The following is a 7025-nucleotide window of genomic DNA, read 5'->3' on the forward strand; positions in this document are numbered from 1 at the left end:
TCAAACTAGAGCAGCTGCTAGAAGCTGGTTCCATGTGTCTGGAACTCCAGAAACACACCAATGTGTGCAATCCATTCCTCTAAAGCTATTGAATCTGCTTGGATGTCCATCTTTTCTCAACTGAGACAACCTGGTTATGTTGAGCAATGACACTGGTTTTTTAATACCACTCAGAACTTCTTCAATCACCGTCTCAGCACGCGGCATGCTGCCATTGAACATAAATTCATTTATCGGAATCGTTTCTTTAGCACAGTTTGTCACACCCGGCTCGTTCCATTCTGCCCCACTGCACAAGTTTTGATTCATTTCTTCAATATCTAGATAAAAAAAACACTTCAAAATAATCATAAATATTTAGATTCTTTATTAAATTATATACTTAATTTCTTGTTTTGTAACATTTCTAGGGTGCTAAACGGGTCATCTCCTCGGGTTAATGGGTCGAATCTTATACAAACCCAAAATATTGTGAAGAACCCTGACATGACACATTACCTGAGCATTGCATAGACATGAACTTGAATATGGCACGAGTTTTTCTGGATTAACACGAATACGGCATGTTTAACCTGATTTTTTTATTGTTTTTATATTAAACTATATATAAGTAATGCTATCAAACTTTTAAATGTTGATATAAAATGAAATTTTAGTTTGCGTTTTGAAATTATGCGTATATACGTACGCACACACATGCCATCCTACAAACCTACCATGTCAACTCTCGTTTATACTACTTGACTGAAACTCATCTAGACACTCAAACCAATAGATAGCATGTTAGGTTCATGTTATGTTAGAAATTTACACCCTAAATATCTTTTTCTCGTAATTAATAAGACAGTTAATTTGTTTGTGACGTTATTATAAATATTAACAGACTTTAAATAACTTTATGTTAGAATTTAGGGAAACTTGTTTTCTCTAGCTAAGACAATAATGAAAATAGTAAAGCGTATACGTACTATATGCTTATATATAATGCGTTTAAAAACTAGAAAGTAAGAAAATATTACTAGTAATGAGATGGAGAAACTCCTTGAAAAAACACTTGGGTTCTCTTAGTGTTTACATGCACATCGACCCAATTCGCCCAAGTCTTTAAAGCTTCACGAAATGCAACCATCCGATTCATATCCTTCTTTACACTCGCACCTATTTTGATATAATCCCACCTGCATCAATTATATATAATACTGGTAAACTATCTACCATTATGTAATCACATGTAAACAACCATATAACGTATACACGTATGGTTGCTTTTTTCCAGCACGGCCCCACCAAAGCCACGTATTAAAGATCAAAACATCGTAACGCTTCCATACATCTCCGCTTGTGATCGAATCTAGCTTCAAAACCCGGCCAAAATTCTCCTCCACAATGTCAACCAAGTATTCAGACCAGAACATCGAAACCGAAACTTTAAAATCCTACAAATTAAAGGACATAATAGTATATATGTTCAGTAACTTTCTAAAACATGTATGTTATATGAAATGAATGAATATATATTATGAATAATAGTTTAAAAAGAGTTGATTATAACCTCAAACGTTACAGTGGTAATCGGGTTAACGATTTTTGTTGTGATATTGGAGTGTGGTGGCAAGGCTGCATGAAGAAGGCACACCATCGACTGCCATTGGTTTAAGCTAATCGAATCACCAATGTACATTATTTTCTTGCCCCTCATTTTTCTCAAAAAAATTTTGGCGTCAAATCTGGAAGTAAAATTGCATGCAATAATTAGTAAGAATGAATTATATGTAAACTCATATTTTTTTCTTCATAACAACTCACTGACTCTCTAATATACTCCTAAGTTATGCCCTTATTAAGAACATCCACGAAACTTGAATGCACACACCTTTAAAAGGTAGAGTCTTATCTAATTCTAAATATATATATGGATTGAGTTATTCTACAAAGTTTAACAAATATGAGAAGGATGCGAAGCCATTGTTGATTGTCATGTGTTAAGTGAGGACCAAAAGAGGAAAGATTAAGGAAAAACACATATTTTTTCTAGTCAGATGCTAAGCACATGTCAATTCCCCAATCATTTTGAAACGTTTATAATTTTTTCGTATGACATTTAAAAAAAAGTTCACCATAATAACAAACGTTTTTTTAGCTTTAATATGAGTATGACTTTGTTTTATAAAATAAAAAAAATTACGTCATTGTGTCTTTCTATTTATCATTGTGTCTTATATTCATCTTTGTGTCTCTCTATTTATCATTGTGTATTTATGCTTATCTTTGTGTTTCTTTTTTCAAAAGTGATGAAATTTGTAAATTGTAATAGTGAAATAACATCGTTGTGTAATTTTAATATGCAAATATAATGATAAAATAAAAACAATATCTAATACATAAAACACAATGTTTAATACATATTACACAATAACATAAAACGTAAAACACACTTGTGAATACGTATTATTACACAATGATCTGAAACGTAAAACACAATGGTAAATACATAATATACAATTACCTTAAAATTAATACACAATGACTAAAACACAATAACGAGTATAAAGAAATAATAACGAATAATAGAAAAAATGATGAGCATAAAGACACAATGATGAGCAAAAGACACAATGATGTACCTTTTGTTTTAAATTTAATCTTTAATATGTGTAACGATTATAAAACAAAGTGACCATAACCTACAACACAATGCAGAAAACTCAATTAAAAAAAAACACAATGGCAAACCAATAACACAATGTATAAAAACCCATTAATTTTCTTTTAATTTTCTTTACAACGATATGATACTTATATTAAAGATAAAAAAATGCTTGTTATTATAGTGAATTGTTTTGTTAAAAAAATTGCCGTATAAAAAAATTATCGAAGTTTTAAAATGATGCTAGAATTGACATGTGATTTGCATGTGGAGAGAGAATGTCAACAAATATAGATTATTCCATATATGGGCTTTCTATCATTTTTTTATTCTCAAATTAATCACAACTATTCAAATTAGAGATCAAAGGACTACTTCTCACACTTCTCATTTTTTTTATTCTCAAATTAATCACAACTATTCAAATTAAAGATCAATGGATTACTTCTCACACTTCTCATTTTTTGTTTACTTTGTATTTTAACCTAACCCTATATATTGATAATAATATAATGTAACTTTAAAAAAACTACATAAGGGGTGTTTGGGATTCCTTATTTTTAACTCCTTATAACTTATAAAATGTTCAAAAAAAGTGTTTGGGATTAGTTATTATATGAGAGGATAAATTGATAAGTTACAAAATTGTAACTTATAACTTATTGCTATAAGTTATAAGGAATTAAGGGGGTAAAAATAAGGAATCCCAAACACTCCCTTAATATTCTAATATATAGTTATGTGTCTTTTCATCCCTTGTTCAACCTACCATATTGGCCTTGATCTATCCTATTGACGACTTATGATAGTGATTATGGTGTGTATGTGATATTCATGGCATTTTGAACTTATTGTAGTTTGAAAATTTTTTAATTTGTAGCATTATTTTTCAAGACAGTTTTTGGGATTGGTTAGTAACTAAAAGTTTTTCAGTTAAAGCAAGGAAATTATAGCCGACTAAGATCATAAACAAGGATCCTCAATCTACTATATATGTTTATACACACATAATCCACAAGTGTCACACTTATATTCTCTCAAGCATGTCATTCCTAAACTAGGGTAGGATAAATAATGGACCACAATTCTGTGTATCTAACAACTTATTGATGTAGAGTGAGTAGCATGTCAAGATTTTGGTTATCGAAATGTTAAGTTAGTATCTCCAAATCAAGAGTTAAGGTTGGATATCTTAAGATAGTGAATAGACTAACAGAAATTAAGTTTGCTTCATAATATGTAACTTGAGTTACATTGTAATGTTAACGAGATACACCTTTCAATTACCCTTTATTCCATTGATGTAGAAAGATATTGAGAATGATATTCATTTTGTCCAAGAAAAAGTTGTTGTCTTGTTTGTACTCATTTTAGACAACGCAAACAATATAAAGAGTTTTGGCATAACCATCACACATGAATATTGTGACACTAGCTCCAAACAGATTGTAGATCTCCTAAGCAATTGACACAACTAAAACGTTGGTTCAAACTAAATTTATTCTTAAAGTCTCAAATCTTAGCCTCAACACTATTTCTGTGTATTTAGTTACGGAACCAAAATCTTTTAGTCGGGTCATCATATAAAAAAAACCGCAATTTTATGATTCATAAATGTCCAAAAAGTTCTGATGACGTCAGTGGACACTCTTGACCACTTGGTTCCGCTCGTGCGTGTATTTTATATATGTGTATGAATAAATGTATGTATGGGGAGAGAAGGCTTGGATACATACCTCGGCAAGTTGCAATGGTCGGGCTGTCATCGGTACTTTAGGTAGCTTCGATCCGGGCGACCATATTTGACGCAGTCGTATTCCTTTTGCATGTGCGTACATTTCGATGAATCATACATAGGATACGACTCATCGTACACCCAACTTCCTTGGTACAAGTTGCACTTGTCACCACCATTTGATGTTGTTCTTGACACAAGTGCACACAAAATAACAACAATTGCACACCAACATCCTCCTTCAATTCCAAACCCATCACTAATAGATTACACACACAAATATATCTCTTATGTATATGTGTATGTATTTATAATTTTATATATATACAAAGAAGGTGAGAGAGATCGTTGACTTTGTTTGAAGGAGCATTGTGATCGATCTGGATCACAAACAGCTAAACCACGAGTTCAATTATTTGGCAAGCTCAACTAGAATTAAAAGTTACGTAAGTTTTTGCCTTTAATTAATGCGGATTAAGTATTTCATTGATGCAGATCAAGTATTTAATAATTCTAAGAAAACTTATGAATCACATGCATTAATATTATATAAATTGTTATTATGAATAATAAAAGAAAATTTGGAAAGAATGAATTTGAATCCAACAAGTTACGATTCAGTGGAAGAAATTCTTGAATATCCAAGTAAGAACATAAAGAACAAGGAGTTGTGTCTTGCGGTGCAAGCTATATCGGCGATAACTTGTTGGATGATATGACTATTTAGAAACGATTGTATTTGTAATAATATTCCATTTGTATTATCAAAGTTGGTGAGCGACATCAACTCTGCATCCTTCATACGGGTGAAGCAAATTAAGAAGCAAAAGAACGTGCTTAGAGTGGGAAAAATGGAGCCAGTTAAACTTTGTGAATTTTCCAATTTAATTAGATGCATGTTTTGATTTTGTTTCTTGTTTTTGTTTTTGCTTTTGTTTGGTTTTGGACTATTTTTATCTTGTAAGTGGTAATTCTTTTGGTTTGAATTAAATTGGCTTTTCAAATAAAAAAAACTAGAACTCAAGATATTCCCGGGATAATAGGACATGGAAAATTGGAACTGCATTTGAGTTAGCAAAATGATATCAAGAATTTTACATGAAAAAGTTTGGATTTAGTATAAACAAGTTTGGATCAGTCGAACTCACGAATACATTAACCAAAATGAATCGTGTTTTGATCAACCTATAGCATATTAATTAGCTTAATTTGCTGGTTTAAACAATTAAATTTTATACTTGTTTTTCAAAATATGTTTTATGTAATAACTTGAAATAGTTGAGAAAAATAAATCCCAAGTTTTCAACCAAAAGTTGGAAAACACTATAAATATTGAGATAATTGTATTTCCTTATCTCCACAAATGAATGGAGACATATATTTATACAAATATAATTACAAAGAGTAAATACAATAATTAATGAAATACATAAATGAACATTAAGTAAGGGAAACTAAAGGGTTGTAGGTTTAATATTCTCCCTCAAGCGAGACGGTGGCGGTCCAAGACAAAGCTTTCTTTGAAAGAATTCAAGCTGCGAGCGAGGCAAACTTTTAGTGAATATATTTGCCACCTGAAGCTTAGTTGGTATAAACTTAGTGTGTAGTTTCCCCGAATAGACAAGTTCATGAATAAAGTGATAATCTAAGTCAATATGTTTAGCACGTTTGTGGGAGACTGGATTTTGAGTGAGAAATAAAGCACTCCGATTGTCACATAAAATGGTTGGACGATCCGGAGGTAAAGCATGAAGCTCACGCAGTAAGTGCGTAATCAAAATAATTTCGGCAGAAGTATTGGCCATGGCCCGATATTCGGATTCACAACTAGACCGGGAGATCGTAGGTTGTTTCTTTGCACTCCATGAGATGAGGTTTCAACCCAAGAATATAGAATATCCATATGTGGAGCGACGAGTGTGACATTCGTCAATTTCGGGTCCTATTTGTATTCGTTTGTGTACTCGTTTATCATGTAAACCGACCCGATTTATATCCCGAACTTTTCAAATATATAAAATATTGGATTTTATGTTACTAAATCATTCACATTTGTTCAATTTGAAAAACCCTTTTTGCGGATTCGAAAACGGCTTTAAAACGATCAAAATACATCAAAAACGAACTTCCGGACGCATAACGAACCACACCAGACGAGCTGGGCCAACCCCCCTGGGCACGCCGCGCTGCGTGGTCAGGGAAAGGAAGGTAGTCGCGCGACACCTAGAGTAGTCTGCACGTTTTTTTGGACGATTTTTGTTGTCTTGTGTCTTGTCTTGACCCTTTTTGCATGAAAACTCTTGTGTTTCACACCCATATTTGACCACCAACATTACCCTATATATACACCACTATCTCCTTCATTTTACACTTGCTCATACTCCCAAAACTCTCTCAAACATCAAAGATTCAAGGTTGTTATTTTTAGTGTTCTTGAGTGTTTGACTTCCAAAAGTCAAACTGAGTTTAATCTTTCATTATAATTAGTTCATATGGTCTTATTAATACTTATTTATGGTGGTACAACATATATATAATATAATACCCCTTGTTACCTTTGGTAGTTACTTCTCCGATACCGGTCGGTGAGGTTTCAGACCTTGTAAGGCAAGGCTTCATAGAGGACTTCTTGTCCTTGATATA

At 32.3% G+C, this 7025-nt stretch overlaps 1 pseudogene; it reads right to left on the reverse strand.

The window, feature by feature from the left end:
* LOC143587860 (protein trichome birefringence-like 38) lies at positions 1–4641 on the reverse strand (annotated as a pseudogene).
* Positions 4642–7025: the final 2384 nt, after the last annotated feature.

The sequence above is a fragment of the Bidens hawaiensis genome, unplaced genomic scaffold, assembly GCF_021521415.1.
Source record: "Bidens hawaiensis isolate Kalapana, Puna unplaced genomic scaffold, B.hawaiensis_p1.1 tig00035906_1, whole genome shotgun sequence".
NCBI lineage: Eukaryota > Viridiplantae > Streptophyta > Magnoliopsida > Asterales > Asteraceae > Bidens > Bidens hawaiensis.